The sequence below is a fragment of the Anguilla rostrata genome, chromosome 5 (assembly GCF_018555375.3).
Source record: "Anguilla rostrata isolate EN2019 chromosome 5, ASM1855537v3, whole genome shotgun sequence".
In the NCBI taxonomy this organism is placed as follows: domain Eukaryota; kingdom Metazoa; phylum Chordata; class Actinopteri; order Anguilliformes; family Anguillidae; genus Anguilla; species Anguilla rostrata.
In genome coordinates, this window is record NC_057937.1 from 42164752 (window position 1) to 42182029 (window position 17278).

The 17278-nt window shown below is 41.1% G+C and overlaps 1 protein-coding gene across 9 annotated transcripts in view; it reads right to left on the minus strand.

The window, feature by feature from the left end:
• pacsin3 (protein kinase C and casein kinase substrate in neurons 3) overlaps positions 1–16498 on the minus strand; it is a 29933-nt gene extending 13435 nt beyond the window's left edge. The window contains exons 1-2 of one of the 9 annotated variants that reach the window (XM_064336286.1): positions 16351–16498; positions 6959–7025 (exon numbers count right to left, since the gene is read on the minus strand). The gene's annotated coding sequence lies outside the window, so the exon portion shown is untranslated. The other 8 variants (XM_064336292.1, XM_064336288.1, XM_064336285.1 and 5 more) reach the window with 8 other exon arrangements.
• Positions 16499–17278: the final 780 nt, after the last annotated feature.

Here is a 17278-nt window from a genome sequence, read left to right on the forward strand (position 1 = left end):
ATTTCTACGCAATATGGCAGCTGAATGTCACGGAAAGAAATAGCTGGCTCACATTACGCAAACACTTCAGAATGTCAGCAGTCTATGCAGTACAAGCCACTAAAGAGCAAGCAGCCAGCAGTCAAAACATTTAAACATTATCGTGTAGAAAGCTTTTTAACCAATCATTCTCCAAGCATAAACGCCAACAGGCTTTCCTCAGTACAGCCGGGCTTCTGCCCTCCCCTGCAACAGACCAGTAATCCGGTAATCCTGTATCAGCAAGCGGGAGAGTACAGCAGGTCTCACCTCTGTGCCTGTGTTAGTCTGTGAGAGGATTCTGAACTGCGAGAGACAGTTTTAACTCTGTCATGGGTGGGGCTGCATGACTGGGGCTCTAAAGATAATGATGTTCAACCATCTAGTCCACCCACACCAGCCTCAGACGAAAACACTGTACTAATTTGCTCGTCATACACAATATTAATCAAATTCCTGTGCCTTAGTTCATATGTCACAAGCCAATGACTCGCCTTAAAAAATCCCCCTTCCCTGTATTCATACCCTCAAAATAGTACCCGTTTAAAACTAATTTTACTCATACCCAAGAGGAATTGCATATCAAATTAATTCAGCAAATGCACAGCTCAGGAATTCAAACGCCAACTTTAATGTACTGTAGCCAAGAAGAAACCGAATCGACTCATATATATACAAATACAATTAACCTTCCATATAATTGTGTGCTGAATTATATCCTCATCCAATTAACAGTTAAAGTATAATCCAAGTATTTGGATTATATAATCCAAGTGTTTGGATATAGGAATGCTTGGGAAGCCTTAAGAACCCAAATTAACTATTTTTCAACATAGCAAGTCCGTGGCCAAGAAGAAAGCCGGTGAACCTTGAACAGATTTCCCCTTCCCCTCCGCATTCTGTTCCGCTCCCTGCCCTCGCTCCCAATTGTACACAGAGGAGCCAAGGTCACCCTCCTTCCTCTCACCGACAACAACAGCTTGGGAAGAAAGGACAGCGTTTCGTTCATCTTCAGGGCTGCTGGACTCGACTCAAGGAGAGAGAAGTTTTTAACAATGGGGTTTGAAAACCGCCCTTTCCATGTGCCTTTTGCTTTTGGACAGGAGAAAAAAAAGAGGAACCTGAGGAATGGTTACGGTTAAAGACATGAAAGCCCACTTGTTCAGCCGCGCACCTCTGTCAGAGCCGGAATTAGATTTGGCTTACGATAAAATGACATAAGCAGTTTGTTTATATTTGCGCACAGCAGCTGACGACAGGCTAGAAATCCCCGCTGTGACTCCTCCCCTCCACAAAGAAATCCATTGCTATTGAATGATACCTTCGCTGTAGGTCTGCGATGGAGAGTAGGTCGAATGCCCTGCTGAAGGTTTGCCAAAGGTACAACACAAACTTTCCTCTTAAATGTCCCAACTGAATGGGGGTTTGGCTTGGGGAAGAGGCGGGGGTGTTCGGAGCAGTGGAAAGACACCAGCGAAAGAGGCATTTCCCACATCCACGCTGAAAGGGCAAAAGCCAGGACAGCCTCACTTGAACAGAGCCTGCTAATTGAAAAGTGAATACCTTTGATCCAGCCTGAAATGGAAGGTTAGGGTGAGAGAGGTGGCCCAGGCGAAGTAACATGAAGCCACCCTGCAAGTCCAGAACTGAAAACAAAGCATGTGGCAGGAGTTTGTGGCTAAATGCGTCTCCATCGGGGCTGTAAATCTTCATCCAGTGACATGCAGAGAGAGAGAGAAAGCGAAGCGGGGAGAGACTGAAAGCATGTCCATGAGCTAAAATGTCACGCTCCGATCCCAAAATTGCTTAAGCCCCTAAAAATACAGCTGGAGAGAGAACTCCAAAATGTACACGATACATGGTGGCTCCCTTTGAAGGGTAGATCCGTAAGATTTGAGCAGCTGCTGTTTTTAAACTGTACAGCAAAGCTTTTTTACAACAGTGAAAGCTTGAGCTCTTCAATAGAAAATTCCAAAAATAAGCGGAAGGTAATGCTGAGCACCCAGACTTCGGCTTTCACTCCTGTCAGCTGTCAGTGTAAAATCGGACAGTGTGTGGCACTGCCAGCCATTTTATGCATCTGTTCACCAACAGCTGCATCTTGCAGCCAATCTCTCTGCAGCTTCACCATGCCAAGTCAAAGTTGGCACACTTACTTCAAGCCGCTTCCAATTTTACAAGACCGACTCCAAAAGGTACCTACTGTTCCAAATGCAACCAAAATACAACATGCAAAAAAAAGATAGAGAAACCTGAGTATAGCTGGCATGAAATGGGACAAATTACCACAAACCCAGAGTGCACACTGCCCATGCCAGACTAAAGGAATGCAATCAGAAATGTGTAGCAAGGAATGCATTGAAGAGTCTACTATCTAACTAGCATTTATCCATCTAAGTCTGTCGGTACAAGTGATCTCATTGAAATAGCTATTTTCCATTTGCGCAATTTTAGATTTTGGTGAAGACTACATGGTTCGTATAACTATTGGTAATAATCCATATCCATATATTTATCAGGCTAGCGAGCACCAAACCAACCCATATAAATGGTTAATAATGTCAAAAACCAAACATCATGAAGTACAAGCAAATAAATGCCTAGGCCAAGACAATTGTAATCACAAGCCTACTGTGTGGAATCATTTTAATTGATGCATTACAGTAATAAATGATATATTCATATGCAATGATTTGCATGACTACTTCATATTCACATCAAACTAAATAAATTGATCAGTACCCATGGCAACAAAAAACAATACACATGCACATCCAAATAAATAAGGTACAAATAAATATAGGTGCCGGACAGAGGTCACAAGTTAAAAATAATTATCCAGTATTCAGCCACAGGCTGTAGGTCATCCTAAGAAAATTATTTATGAATGCTAAAATAAATATAAGCTACTTGGATATATTGTGCATAGTGTCAGAGACCTGAACAGTCTAAACAGACAAATAAGCTTCACAATGGCCAGCAGGCCTCCTACCATACAGAAGTATGCAATTGAAGCGTCACACAAGAACGGTACCATGTTTCTACATCCCTTCAATCACAGCTAGCACACCAGACAGATTATGCAGAAGCCCATATTAGTTGGTTCTGAGTTTCTATGCAATTCCACAGTACGTTGATTCAAATGTCACCAGAACCATTTAAAGGTATACCGCACTTATAGAAAGGGAAAGCAGCTAAAGAATATATTTAAAAAAACACAAATAAAAAGTTTCAGGTATTTGGGTAATTATGCACAACAAATAAAAGATCTCCCTTTTGACAGAAAAAAAGATGCCTAAATACCAACAGCATTGTAAAGCCAGAAGTATCCATCTTGGTGATGTACATGACACTCATCTCTACACACTGTAGATCTGCAGCAAATTCCAAAATAAATCTGGGTGGAGCCAGGACAGGTCAGTAATTAAATGGATGTTTATACGACAAAAGCAAAAGCAAATGAGAGCATGTGGTTTGTGAGAAATTAGAGATGCGCTGTCAGGCAAGTACAGCCTATCCTGGGTGGCAAGGCAAAGCTCCATCAAACCGACTGGACGAGTGACACACACACACCCGCGCTCACATCAAGCAGCTGGAGGGGTGAAAAACCGTTCAATCCTTCAAGATTAAAGATTATAGCCGGTTCTTCAATTGCTTTAGCAGGGTCATTTTTTCTTGATGGAATACTATACAAGTAGCATTTGAAACAAATTAGAATCTCCTTGACATTAAACACATAATACTTCCCAAAGCAGCTTATGTGTACAGTCACCATGTCATTAAACTGTCTGTGGGAGACGCAAATGCATATGATCATTGTAAAACCCAGAAGAAATATACAACAAAAATGTCAGTGAAATCTACTGCATGTAGGAAGAGGAATAAGCAAGTTTTAATGTTACCAAATAACAGACTTTCAAACAAGCGCAAATCTGCAATAGCTGCGACCGCACATGCGCATGCATCCATGTGTGCATGCATTCATGCACACACCCTCACACAAACATGTGACCTCTTCTTTGGTTCATGACCAACCTTTCCACAAAATCTTGTGCAAATCTGTGAATCCATTCGGGAGTTAGGTGCCTTTATGGGATAGGCCATGCCCATCACTATGCCCCCTCTTGGTCAATCGGCCTTGAAAGTTACTCAGCCCTACCTTCGGTCATGACCAACGACCATGCCAAATTTCAGCCTCCTGGGGCAAAAACTGTGGCCGCTACGGGGTGGGACACTTTTTGTTTACCAACCGACCTACCGACAGACAGAGCTATAGAGCTGTGGTTACAGCTAATAAAGATTTCAAGTCAAAAGCAGGCAAGGTTATGTTGCAAAAAATAAAATAACTGTTAGTTCACGGAAGTAGCCCTATTACATCCCCCAATTCTGGTTTACCCATGTCCTCTTTTGTTTCCTCTGATCCTATAAGTATAGATAATACATACATGCTGCTAGCAGGAGATAATCATCAAGTAAATGGACTGCATTTATATAGCGCTTTTATCCAAAGCACTTTAAAATTGATGCCTCTCATGCCTCTCAAGTAAAACATGAGATAGTGCCACTCTACATACTGTCTTCAGAAGCTGAAACAGCACAGATCCATGTTTGTTTTGATCTTGGATTGACCCCATGGTTCTGGGATTGGGAGAATGGATCCTTGTGACATATGACTCCATTAAAATAATCTCTGAAGAACAGCCAAGCCAGGGAGGCCACAGAGAATGTTCAGACTAGAAAAATTATTTTAAACCAAGGCTCATGGGGGAATATAGTATTACTCCGTATTGACAATATTTGAGAGTGACAAGGAGACCCTTTTTCTACCATTTTTCATGACTGAGGTTTTTGGAAAAACCAAGCCGAATTGTGCCACACTGCATCCTCATCATATATTACCCTGTGACAGGCCTTTACAAAACATAGCGCTTGCAAACAGAAGGCAGGGGAACCAAACCTCAATTATGTGACCGCATGCAGAGCAAGTGGTAAACCTACTTCTACACTTGGCTTGCGACTCCCGACAGACAGGCAGAGTGTAAGAGAGACAGCTGAAATGTAGAGCCATTAACCAGAGGGTCTGTCTCAGCAGATCTGCTCTGGACTTGTACACTGAGACAGAGTGATGAACTTTAGCCTACCTCTGCAAACCCAGTCACCTTCACCCAGCATACAACAAACCCTCTTAAATAATATGTCAGCCCAACTCTAAAATACAAACCGGACAGACTTTCAAATTGGCCAAGCAGATATATCAGAATCCAGTACCAGCTATTGAGCACTCAAAAGTCAAGGTGTAGGCAGACCTGAAATGTGAGGGAACCTCTTGCTCTATCACTCAAAGTCCAAAAGCAAAACACGACGCTTGAAAGTGACTCCTGCTGCTTAGGGGAAAGGGGTGAGGTGGTCAATGACTATTTTAGTTAAAGTGCATGACGGGAATGAAATGTGCCACCGTAGATTGAGTCATTGAAAGACATTTCCCAGGACAGACAAACTGAAATGAAACACAAGGCCCTCTGTGAGGGGGGGGGGGGGCAGGGGTTGTTTTGGAGACCCCAATCCAAAACTCTGGGCTTGTCATGGGCCATTGGCCCTGACGTTCCCAATCAGAAATGGAAACTTGTGCTCACTGGGCCCTCGAATGCACAGAACATAGCTGGGAACTGGATACCGAACAGCAGCACATTTGAAAGCTATTATAGGAGCATTAGCTCCTGTCAGATGTGGCTTTGTGGACACAGCTTGCAGCATGTGGAACTGGTCTACATGCAAATGCAAAAGCCACACCCCAGAGTCTCTATCCACTAGGGCAAATCAGAGAGCAGACAGCAACCAACCAGCATGAACCTTCTTTCTGATGGATGTAAAATGGGTCGGGCCACAATTTTCAGAGGCAAAAATGAACACCGAGCCAGAGAACAGATTGAGGACTCACTCCCATTTCTCCATGTTGTGGCTCAGGAAGGAGGAGCCAAGAGCTTGCAGAAGCTTAGGTGGAAACTCACTGCCATTAATCTGATTAATGTATAGGAGAGCTGTAGAACTCAACAGCGATTATTTTCACTGCCTGTGCAATGCCAGGTTTTATACAGCCTTCTGGAAATTACTTTCCATGTCAGCAAATCACCTCAGAAAATGATAGCTCTTAATTTAAATTCATTATATTCATTTATAATATTTTCCCAACCAGATGGCTGGAAACAAAGTACATAGTTCATTATTTTGCAGATATGAAAATAAAATGTTTTTTCTTTGAAACTTAAGAGCTCATTTTCAAGATTTCCAGCACTGACTGTTTTAATGACATGCAATTCTATAGCAGTACAACAGAAACACAGTCATTCATTCCATGGATCCAAGTGCATTTATTTTATTTTTTTAAACTTCCAGAAAGAAAGCCAAAATGTTCCAGTGATTGCTATGATTGCAGCTGTTGCAGATTTTATCTGTGGCAAGCAATCCAAAGATGGTCACTTTTCCCCCCAAGAGACTACTCATAGAAACCCATTTCAATACGGAAACAAATGACTATAAATGAGATTTCAACCACTTTCAAGTTCAATGTATATAAACTGACCAAGCTTTTAACTTCATTTGTGAAGCTTCTTCTCCCTCTCGTGAGAAAATGTGTCCTTTGCTAAAGTCAACTTTCACATTCTGGTGACATAGGAGGGAATGCTGCCATTTGATGCATTTAACACATCTGTGATTTTGTGTCTATACACAAACAAGTAAAAGGCTTAGGATTTTCCCATTACAGGATAAAAGGACATGGTTAGGGATAAATAACAGTGACCTGCAGGGGATTAGAAATTCAACACAATTCTGAACAACAAAATAATTCCTGAGAACTTCTATGCAACACACATACAGTAAGTTCACATCAAAGCTGAGGTATGGGCCCCATTTTAGCATCAAACGACTCAGTCGAACTTACCCCGCTTGTAGTGAAAAGTATGGAAGATACAGGAGTTCCTGTAGGGGAAATCCGCTGTTCTGCAGCCCTGGAAGAGGGAGAGAGGATTTAAAACCGAGTTGAAGGACAGACACAGGAGGCACAACAACAAAGCAGTTCCACTCGGGATCACACTGTAGCACGGGCAAGGGAGGTAGCAAGTTAATATACACAGAAGAGCCAAGAGGTGGCAGATTCCAAATTGGACAGTGAAATGCCACAAGTAACAGACTTGGAAAATCCATCAGCAGGCGATGGAAAACTATGTAGCACGCAACCAGTGAGAATGCCCCTCTAGGGCAACTGAACACCTAAAATAAATGCCACCTGAGAGACGTAATCAGCAAAAGAATGCATAAGGTGAATGTTGTCATTTCAGTCCAGGGCAGTCAATGCTGCTCTTCAGATACAAGGGACAGCACATGACACATCTTTATAGTTTTTACAGTCATTTCACATAGCCATCTCACAATTCTCCATTCGGCCCGTTTCACAGTGACTCTTCAATGACAGAAACCATTTAGTGGTCCATAGGTCCGTGGTGGGCAGTGGCATAGTACACACGCATGTATTATCTTAAATCCCAGAAACACTTTCGCAGAGGAATGTACACATTTAGAGATTATCCCTTAAGCAAGTTCCCACTCCCCTCAGTGTCAAAGACACAGGTCAAGTGATATCATCTACAGTAAGTTTGAACATTCCAGTGCTACACCGCGTTCAAACACACAGTTCCATGCTGTTTACACAGCAACACTTCAGTAGTCAAGAGTTGGGAAAACATAAATGTGGACCTTCCTGGCCCCACCCTAGCAATTCAGTCTTTTGTAAAGGGCTTTGGGCAGCCGTCAAAAGTTGCAGTCCAACAACTGGTTTCATCCCACCAGAGTAAGATGGGCTTCAGTTGGCCTGGGCTCCTGCTAGCTCTCCTGTACAACTCAATGTGGCTTGTGGTGTGGAAAATAGTCACTGACTCCACCACAAGTGCAGAGTAGGGTACACACACTTCAGCTACAGTGCTGCCAGAGCAGTTGTGGGTGGTATAGAGGTGATTTGAAAGTGTAATACAAATCACCAATTCCAATCCCAACCCACCAGCCTTCCCCATTCAATAAAAAGAGTCCAAAGAGTCAACTGGCTTTCGCCAATTCTGAACTTATACTAAAAACAGTCTGAAGCAAAATACGTGGCAGGTCTACCAGCAGGCTTTACTACAGTCCTCCATTGTGACATCACTTGGTTCCAGGCAGACGCTGAGTTGCAGGCTAAAACTATTCAGGTGCTGGATTATATTTTGTGCCGTTGTACAGTTAACAAGCTGTTGGCCTAAATAAATTAGCAAGAGTGACGCTGACCATGGCAGACTAGTGAAACTTGAAAGAACTAAAAGGCACAGACTCTCTTCAGGCCAGCTCACACAAGACTTCCATTTTAAAAGGATTGAGTGACTTGAGCAAACAGACAAATTCCTCTGATCTGCCCTCACTGCATGTCAGGTATATCCTACAGCCAACTGGAGCTGTTTTTACAGCCAAGTGACCCATGGCAACAGTATGCCAGCCAATCACAAATTAGACAGCAAGTCTAGCTCTGGACCCAGGTAAGCAATGTGGAATTAGTCTTGTTTATCCTGTGCTTTAAAATGGGTAGGGGAAAAAATCTCATAATCTGATTGGTCCATAAGCGAGCACAAGTGTGAGAGCTCTCTCTGGAGCTACTGGCGACTGAAACTCGAGGACCAGAGAAGGTGGAGCAGAAATCCTCGCCATGCAGAGCAATTCGCTACCTCCACCTGACAAAATGAATAGAACTACGCAACACAATCCCATTGAGGTTGGACAGTTTTTCAGTGGTTGCACAATCAATGGGAATGCACAAATAAACCTCAATAAGGCATACACTCTTGTTCGGTCACAACCGCCAGCTTGCTTGTTAGTTTTGCAGAACAAAAGAACGCTATGCAACATTTACAACGTAGCATAGCAACTGCCTGGCACCACTTCCTTGTAAATTATTCTTGAAATTAAATTGTTAAAACTGTTTTAATTGGATTGTGTCTGTAATATCAATATTATCATACCTGGTAAAAGTTTTATAAAAGCAGTAACTCACTCCGGGCTGTGGTATATTGTGATTATATCAACTACACCCTGTAGCTGTGAAATAATCAATATACCTACCACTGCCTGGGGCGACATAGCTCAGGAGGTAAGAGCGGTTGTCTGGCAGTCGGAGGGTTGCCGGTTCGAACCCCGCGATGGGCGTATCGAAGTGTCCCTGAGCAAGACACCTAACCCCTAACTGCTCTGGCGAATGAGAGGCATCAATTGTAAAGCGCTTTGGATAAAAGCGCTATATAAATGCAGTCCATTTACCATTTAGTTATTACTTAAAAAATACCACAACCAGTCTTTTTGGCAATGTTTACTCACAGCTCAACAGCATGGTCTTGTTAACGTATCATTGGAGATTTATGCTAGAAAATATCAATTTACAGCATCTACAGACCTAACTCAGGACAATAATTTATTCCACAGGATGATTAACATCAAGAGGCCCATCACCATAAATTACTAAGTAAACATACAAATATTACTTATATTTAATTAAATACAGAAACTCAAAGACCAAACATTGGGCCCAGTGTCAACTACTCTGGAATCAGCAACACCAGAGTAGTACAGGAGCCTCAGGCAGTTTAATAATTGCAGTAAACTGCAAGATTTGGTCATTGGAGAGCTAACCAATCACAGTGTCCCAAGTTCTGAGAGTCCAGCCATAAATTATTAAACACTTGTACGTATGGCTGCTACTATTGTTTTGCAATAGATTAATCTATCAATTATCTGGCACTTTCTAAAATGCAATTTAACTTCAGTTTTATTTTTAACCATGAAAACAGTTTAAGGAAATAAAAGGTAGATAATATTAATTGACTAATTCAAACTTACCCTGCCAAAAAAAAATCTAAAAAAACACAGTAGATATCCCTTGATGAAAGAGAAGGTAGAGAGAAGAGAGTGAGGGGACAAAAACATCAGACATGGCTAGATTTTATGTGTAGGCCAGAAAATAATATTTTCCATCTTAATTTACCTGTTGATTACATTCATCATGAATGTTATTGATGCCCGTAAAAACATAGATGAACTCTTTTTGACCTACAAGATAATTCTATTGCATAATGATATTGGAGTGTGTTAAAACATAGCTGCATTCCTGCATCACTTTAAACCAAGCAGACCTCAAATTAGCCCATAATCAATATCTCCATCTGATATAGATGAAAGGTATAGAGCATAAGCTCAAATATAAACATGACAGCTACTTTATTAGGTGAACCTATCTAGTACTGGGTCAGACCCCCATTTGCCTCCAGAACAGCTGGAATTCTACGCAATACAGATTCAACAAGGTACTGTAAACATTCTTTAGGGATTCTGGTACATGCCGACTCCATAGTATCACACAGTTCCGGCAGATATTTCGACCACACATTCACGCTGTGAACCTCCCTTTCCAAGTCATCCCAAAGGCACTCCATTGGATTGAGATCTGGTGACTGTGCAAGCCACTGGAGTAAACAGAAGTCACTGTCATGTTTGTGGAACAGGAGTGGAGTCTGGCACAGTCTTCTGCTGCTGTAGCCCATCCGCTTCCAGGTGTGACCCATTCTGCCTTCAAGGATGCCCTTCTGCACACCACTGTTGCAAACAGCTGCTATTTGAGCATTTGTGGCCTTTCTGTTAGCTTGAATGAGTCTGCCCATTCTCCTCTCATTAACAAGGTGTTTTTGCCCACAGTGCTGCCATTCACTGGATGTTTTTGTTTTTCTCTGTAAACTCTAGAGATTGTTGTACATAAATATTCCAGGAGGGCTGCTGTTTCTGAGATGCTGGAACCACCACGTCTGGCATTGACAATCATACCATTGTCAAAGTTGCTTAGATCACTCATCATGCCCATTCTATAATGTTTGGCCAAACAAACAACTAAACCTCTTCACCATGTCTGCATCCTTTATATATTCAGTTGCTGCCATATGATTTGCTGTTTGAAGGAACAGGCTAATTGTGTTAAGGAGCAGGTGTATCTAATAAAGTGGGCATGAATTACACAATCACACTGCAGTTCCAAAACCGCTACCAATTTTACACCAGCAGATTCTCAAATACGCCAGTGCATCGACAATAGCCAACCCTAAAGAGCAGACCAAAAAGTGCACTGAATAGGAAAACTACATTAGGCCAATTTTGGCTGCCAGTACCAGAGTAATGGCAGGCAAACAGGTGAACGCTATAACTAATGGCAACAAGATCAGCTGCATTATGCAGCTTTTTCAATGTTTACACAATTGACAAAAAAGTTGTCAATCAAAAAGCTCCCCATCACTACAACAATAGGCTGGTGGCTAAACAAGCAGGCATAATACATTTTAAGAAGACACATCAATCATGAATATGCAAATCGATGCATTTAGAGCTTCAAAGTAATCGATGATGTTGACAAATCGCAGTAGCGCTACCAGCAAGGCATCTACTTCACTAGAACACCGTACTTTATCTGAATATTCAACCAAGGTTTTATCATGCAGAAATGGCCAGTTTGAACTGCAAACATTCAATCACAGCACAGCAGATATACAACATACAAATCTACGGCTCCTATTTTGGAATACCAGGTGCAGGTCCAAACATGCAGGTGAAATAATTCAAAGAAAAACTGATCACAGGCAATTGTGAAATTCAGGAAATGTGACTAGTTTTTCCAAAATAGCCGGATCTGATCAAATACTGAACCAACTGTATCACAGTAATATTTAAAAGAACACACTAGATTGCATCAATGCTTCTCAACATCAGAGAACCAGGACTCATATTTCATCACGATATAACTGCTAAAAACCAGTGACAATGCACAAGAGTTTTCACGTCCTCAGTAAAAATATAAACACGGACCATTTAAAAGTCCAACACAAGGAGAAAATGAGACGGCCACCTGCCGGAATATCCAAATTACCAAAGAGCCCTTCAGCTTCCAAGACCTTCTGTATCCCCCTCCCAAAACCTGGCATGGAGCTTCTATGATGCAGCTAGCTCAGTCAAAGGGCCCACTGTTCAGTATGTCCGCAGAGCTCAATATTCTCAGCTCATGAAAGCTCGGTGTCTCTCCAATCCCCAGCTTCGCCTGGAACAAAGGAACTTTTGTTCCACACCCAGTTTCTTTCAAATCACGGCACAAAACAGCAAAAAAGAGGCACATAATATGTTTCCTCAGCCCGGGAAAAGGCCAGATTTAAGTACATTTTACATGTTAAAGAATGAGCCAAAACCTAGAATTTGCTGGCAGTAGCCTATACTATTTAATCGCAATCATGAACAAGTGCTTAATTCTCAGATAAAAAAATACATAAATAAAATAAAATAAAAGCCCAGAGGAAAATTCTGTGCTAAAGGTCGGTTTCCCCAAGAGTACTCTCTCATAAAACCAGAGTGGGAGGTTCATACTATATCAAATTGCAAAGTGAACGAGGATTATGAGACCAAAACCCAGTTTTGCAGTGGAATTAGACCTGGACTGAACACTTTTAAATATAAACCCTGCAAAGATTTCACGACTGCTTTGACAATACTGGTATGCATTAGACAGGGTGAGTTAGCATAATTAAGTGGGTTTGGGTCTCTGCATATTCCCATAAGAAAATGAAGTGGCTTCATGCTAATTGGTGGATGAATGAATGGCTAGCAGCGAAACCCCCATTCAATGGTCAAACGCTTTTTAACGTCCCTCCGACAGTTTCAATTACTCTGCCAAATTTCAACACTGAAGAGGGGACACCAAAGAAAAAAAGTTTCAATTACAGAGCAAGGAGACACACTGAAGCCTGATACTGTACTACTGTATGACCTCAAAATGATGGCTCAAAAATTGTGGTCTTGAAAGCAAGGAGAGAAAGTACTAATGAGACATTTGGTTCTTTTTTATTTTTAAAATAAAATAAATGTTCTTGCTAGAAAGATCCCCTTCCCCACATTTGGTTGGAATAAAGTCCCTAATACAGGAACTGACATCCACAGGAAGTGATATCTGACCACTTCACAATCCTCTTGGAGCAATGAAAAATCTTGAGACAGGGTACTGTCATGTTACTGTCTGTCTGTGGCAGATAACTTGAGAAGAGGAAAAAAGAATGCCAACAAATTTTAACAACTGTATGGCAATGGAGCTACAGTATCAATGAGTAGGTCTTCGTGGGGATGGTAAATTTTTTTTTTAATTTTGTACAATTTAATCACAAATACTGTATTTAAAAGAGAGTACCAGTGAACTGACCAAACAAAACAGAATTGCCACAGTGTTTGGGGAGTCGTAAATTTGGCAAGCAAAGGCAAATGCAGCAGTTGTTATCCCTCTTTGTAACACAGTTCTCCCACTGATGATCTGGGTTGTGCCTTTGCATTGGAAAGGAGGATGAGAACAGATAGTCCAACAGAGGATTGACATGGAGGTGGTTAAGGATCTGGGGTTGCTGGTTCAAATCCCAGATGGAGACACCATCATTGCACCCCTTGATCAATGTACAATTCAGCTCCAACAGACATTCAGCTCTAAAAATGGGTAGTAGGCCTACATTCAAAAACTGCAGGGGGATTAAATAATGTAATGTTATATAAAACAAGAAGCTTGTTTTAATGATAAAGAACAGGTGACTGTTTCAATTATATAAAATTACCATTAGTTTTTTTTTTTTTAATCAGTAAGTATAAAGCTTTTTGTTGAGTGTGTGAGGATAACTGAACTCAATAGTACTGACTATCAAAACGTAGACTCCCCTAATCAGTAATGAAAAGGAAAATCATCCTGAAAAGAATTCCTTGTGTGCTATAATGGCAAAATATGATTTAACAACTACATGTGGTGCATTGCAATTTTAACGTTTTTTGGATTTTTCTTGGTCCATGATTGCATGATTTCAGGTACATTTCACATGACCTTTTTATATCATAATATGGTTTCACAAGTAAATCCAAATATGAGGATGGAATCTGAAGACTCAAATACGGCAAATATTGGAGAAAATTTGAAATACAGTGTTTTCAGGAGTCTGTCCTGGGGCCGGCATGCTTGCTTTTGAACACCCCTCCTCTTCATGTGGCCTTTGCTAGAATGTATTACTGAAACATGTGACTGAGGGCCACTCGAGGTTAAGAACCAGGGCTGGGGACTGGTTTTGGATACATCCTACTAATAGGATGTGGCAAAGGAACACAACTATTAGGCCTAAGTCCAAAACTTTGGCCTTAGACACTCTCAGTCAGGTCTGTAACAAGAAAAGCAGCCTCCAAAATGGCCTGTAGCTTCATAAAACAGAAATAAACCTCGTTAGCACACATGTAGCCATGTTGAAATTGTACAAATGTACAAAGGAGGCAAAGGGTCAATTTAATTTCTCAAGCCCTGTGGATTTGCGGAGGATTTGTGTCCCCAAGGGATCTCAGTATATCACAGAACAAAACGGGGAAAAAATTGTGCAAAACAGCAAAAATAAAACACATGATAGTATATCAAGAGACATGCTTGCAGCAGAAACTTTTGAACAGATGTTCTTACAGGGCGGTTTCCAGAACCAGGTAATATTTAAATTCAAAGCTGGTTTGGCCTGCTCTTTAGGCCACTCGCAAAGGTAATTCTTTATGCATCTGGAGTAGTATTTATCCGCAACTGGAAAACAAACAAAGTTGATGTTGTATCAAGTTTCCATGTCCTACATAAATAGTGGTCTAAAAATCACAACACTTCCGATTTCGTCCTATTACAGAAAAACAGCTCATTCAGTGGCGTCACAACTGCAGATCTTTTTTAAAAGTAGCCATGTAGTAGCTACACTGTCTCTAGACTAATGAGTTAAATAACATCTTCAGAACTCAATCATACTTGTAACAATGTTACAATGGCATTAATTCCGATAATGCATGACTGAATAAGTAGCATACGCAAGAAACTTTAGAATATGGCTGTAGCCTACATAGCTGGCTTATGGCATAGCTGTACGGCATAGCTGTACAGCATGGCTCTTCATAAACCGCAATGCTTTTGGCCAACACGGAGAATAGGCGTCCATTAAATGGTTGCGTCATGGTGTTAAGTAGAAAATGTAATTTAGAAATGTGTTTCATGTGTAGAAAATGCGAGTTCACTTCTTGAACTTGTATTTAACATTGTCTGAGCGTTTCCCCTGTAGAGCTTTGGCGACTGTCACAGCTAGTGGTTATTTTAAACGGACACACTATTTCACAATTGCTTGTTAAAAATCATATATAACGACAGAAATAGCACCGAAAGGCTTAGCTTGCCATGAAATTAAACACTTGATCTGCTTAAAACCGCTATTCACAAAATCGTTTAAGCGTCTTCATAACCACAGGCAGAAGGAGCTGTGATGGATCAGCGCCATATATCCTGACAGAGAGAAGTTCACTGTCCTTAAGTTCAGCACCATCTTTCGCACAATTCAAACGCACGTAGCCGTCAAAGGTTGCAATGTACACTCTAACGAAAATAAATCTTATATTTTAAGAATTCAGTCCCTGTAGCCTATTACTGCACAACGCCAAAGCCAAATCAATACTTTACAACGACCACTTGTCTAAACGTAGTTTTCTGCAGTAGCCCAAAGTATTTCTGTAGTTTTCTTTCGCACGAGTTGACACAATTTGCCCAGTTTTAACAGGCTACCCCTTTATTAATTGGTAGGCTATAATGTACTGCTTTTATAGCCTAACGATGGAACACAAAGAACCGCCATGGAGTCGTGAGCAAGTTTTCCGTTGGCCACAATTTGTTGTGGAAGTAATAGTTTTCCAATACGTACCGATATTATACAGAGCCGTTTACGGACGGTTACAAAAGACAGGGTAACAAACCCGTAACCATTGGCTACATCCGTATAACGCCGTGGTATATGGAAGAAACGTGCTTACCTGTTGCAGCCTAGGGCTATGGTAGAAATTCCGCGCGCAGAGTCTACAAACAATCAGTTATTCCAACAAGACAATTTATAGTGTATCCCCTACGGAAAGCGGTTATCAACAAATAAATGTTTATCAATCACCCGTCTGGCTTTCTGTTGACTTGTCCTATGCACTCCAGCTAAATGTGAAAGAATCAACGTTAGTATGCTGTTATCGCCGGACCGAACAGACACCTCCCTTCCATTGCTAAGAAACAGAGTGTTCCGGCTTCTTAAATTGGTGCGCAGGCAGTATAGGCTACAAGGTGAAAACGCGTAAATTCTGCCGAACAAATAAAATACAAACAGACGCAACTTGTTATGCCTTTTCATCTATAAGCACATACACAGACATGTTTTTTACCCGGAGAGCTTTGTCGTTGTAATTAGATGCTGAGGCCCAACACAATATCCATTGATCCAATTACTGCAGTTAACCCTTCGAGTACTGTGTACGGCTGCAAGACTCGCCCATTTGTACTACTGTCATGTTCTCTGTTTGCAGCATCGACCAATCAGTCAATAAGCAATAATCTCGTTCCATATAAAATTCGTTTGAGACATATTCTATGCAATAAGCATGACGCACGACAAGCGCATTGAAAGCATGTAGGTGATAAAAAGATAGCTAGCCTACACGTCATAACAAATATAATAATGTTAGAATTATATTACAGAGAAACAATACCCGAGTTGGAGGTTTCATTGGCAGTTATACAATTCATACATCTAGTCTGCGATTGGCTTTTGTAAAGGAGGGGAGAGTCGCCATAAATGTAAAGCTTGATAAATGTAACACGGCCAATAACTTCATGTATGGCTACTGTAGCCATTTCAGGTTTGTATTTGTGCAATTCAGTCCTCTACCGCCTCCCAAAGGAATAAAGCAATGTGATACCTTCAAGGGAAATGTTTCAACAAAAAAACCGTTGTTTACATTAAGTAAAAATCAGTTCCAATAAATGGCTTTATTTATATTTACAATAAATCAAATCATACATCATTTAAATAGGTTACCAGTCCTTGAAAAGATGTAGAAAAGATTTTCGGCCTGTATTCTATTGGATGCTAGGTGACCAAAAAACGTGATGTTCCCGCCTGTATACACGTAACAGCTGTTAAAATTATGCCATCTCTGAGTTGCTATAACAAACAACATTTTTTTATTGTTTTTTGGTGTTATATGTTTACAGAATTCCATCTAAAGAGAAAAAGAGAGGGTTGGTCCCAAGGAGGTCATGGAGAGGGCTTAAAATTTGGAGATTAGGGACACTAAATGGCATTGAAAACCA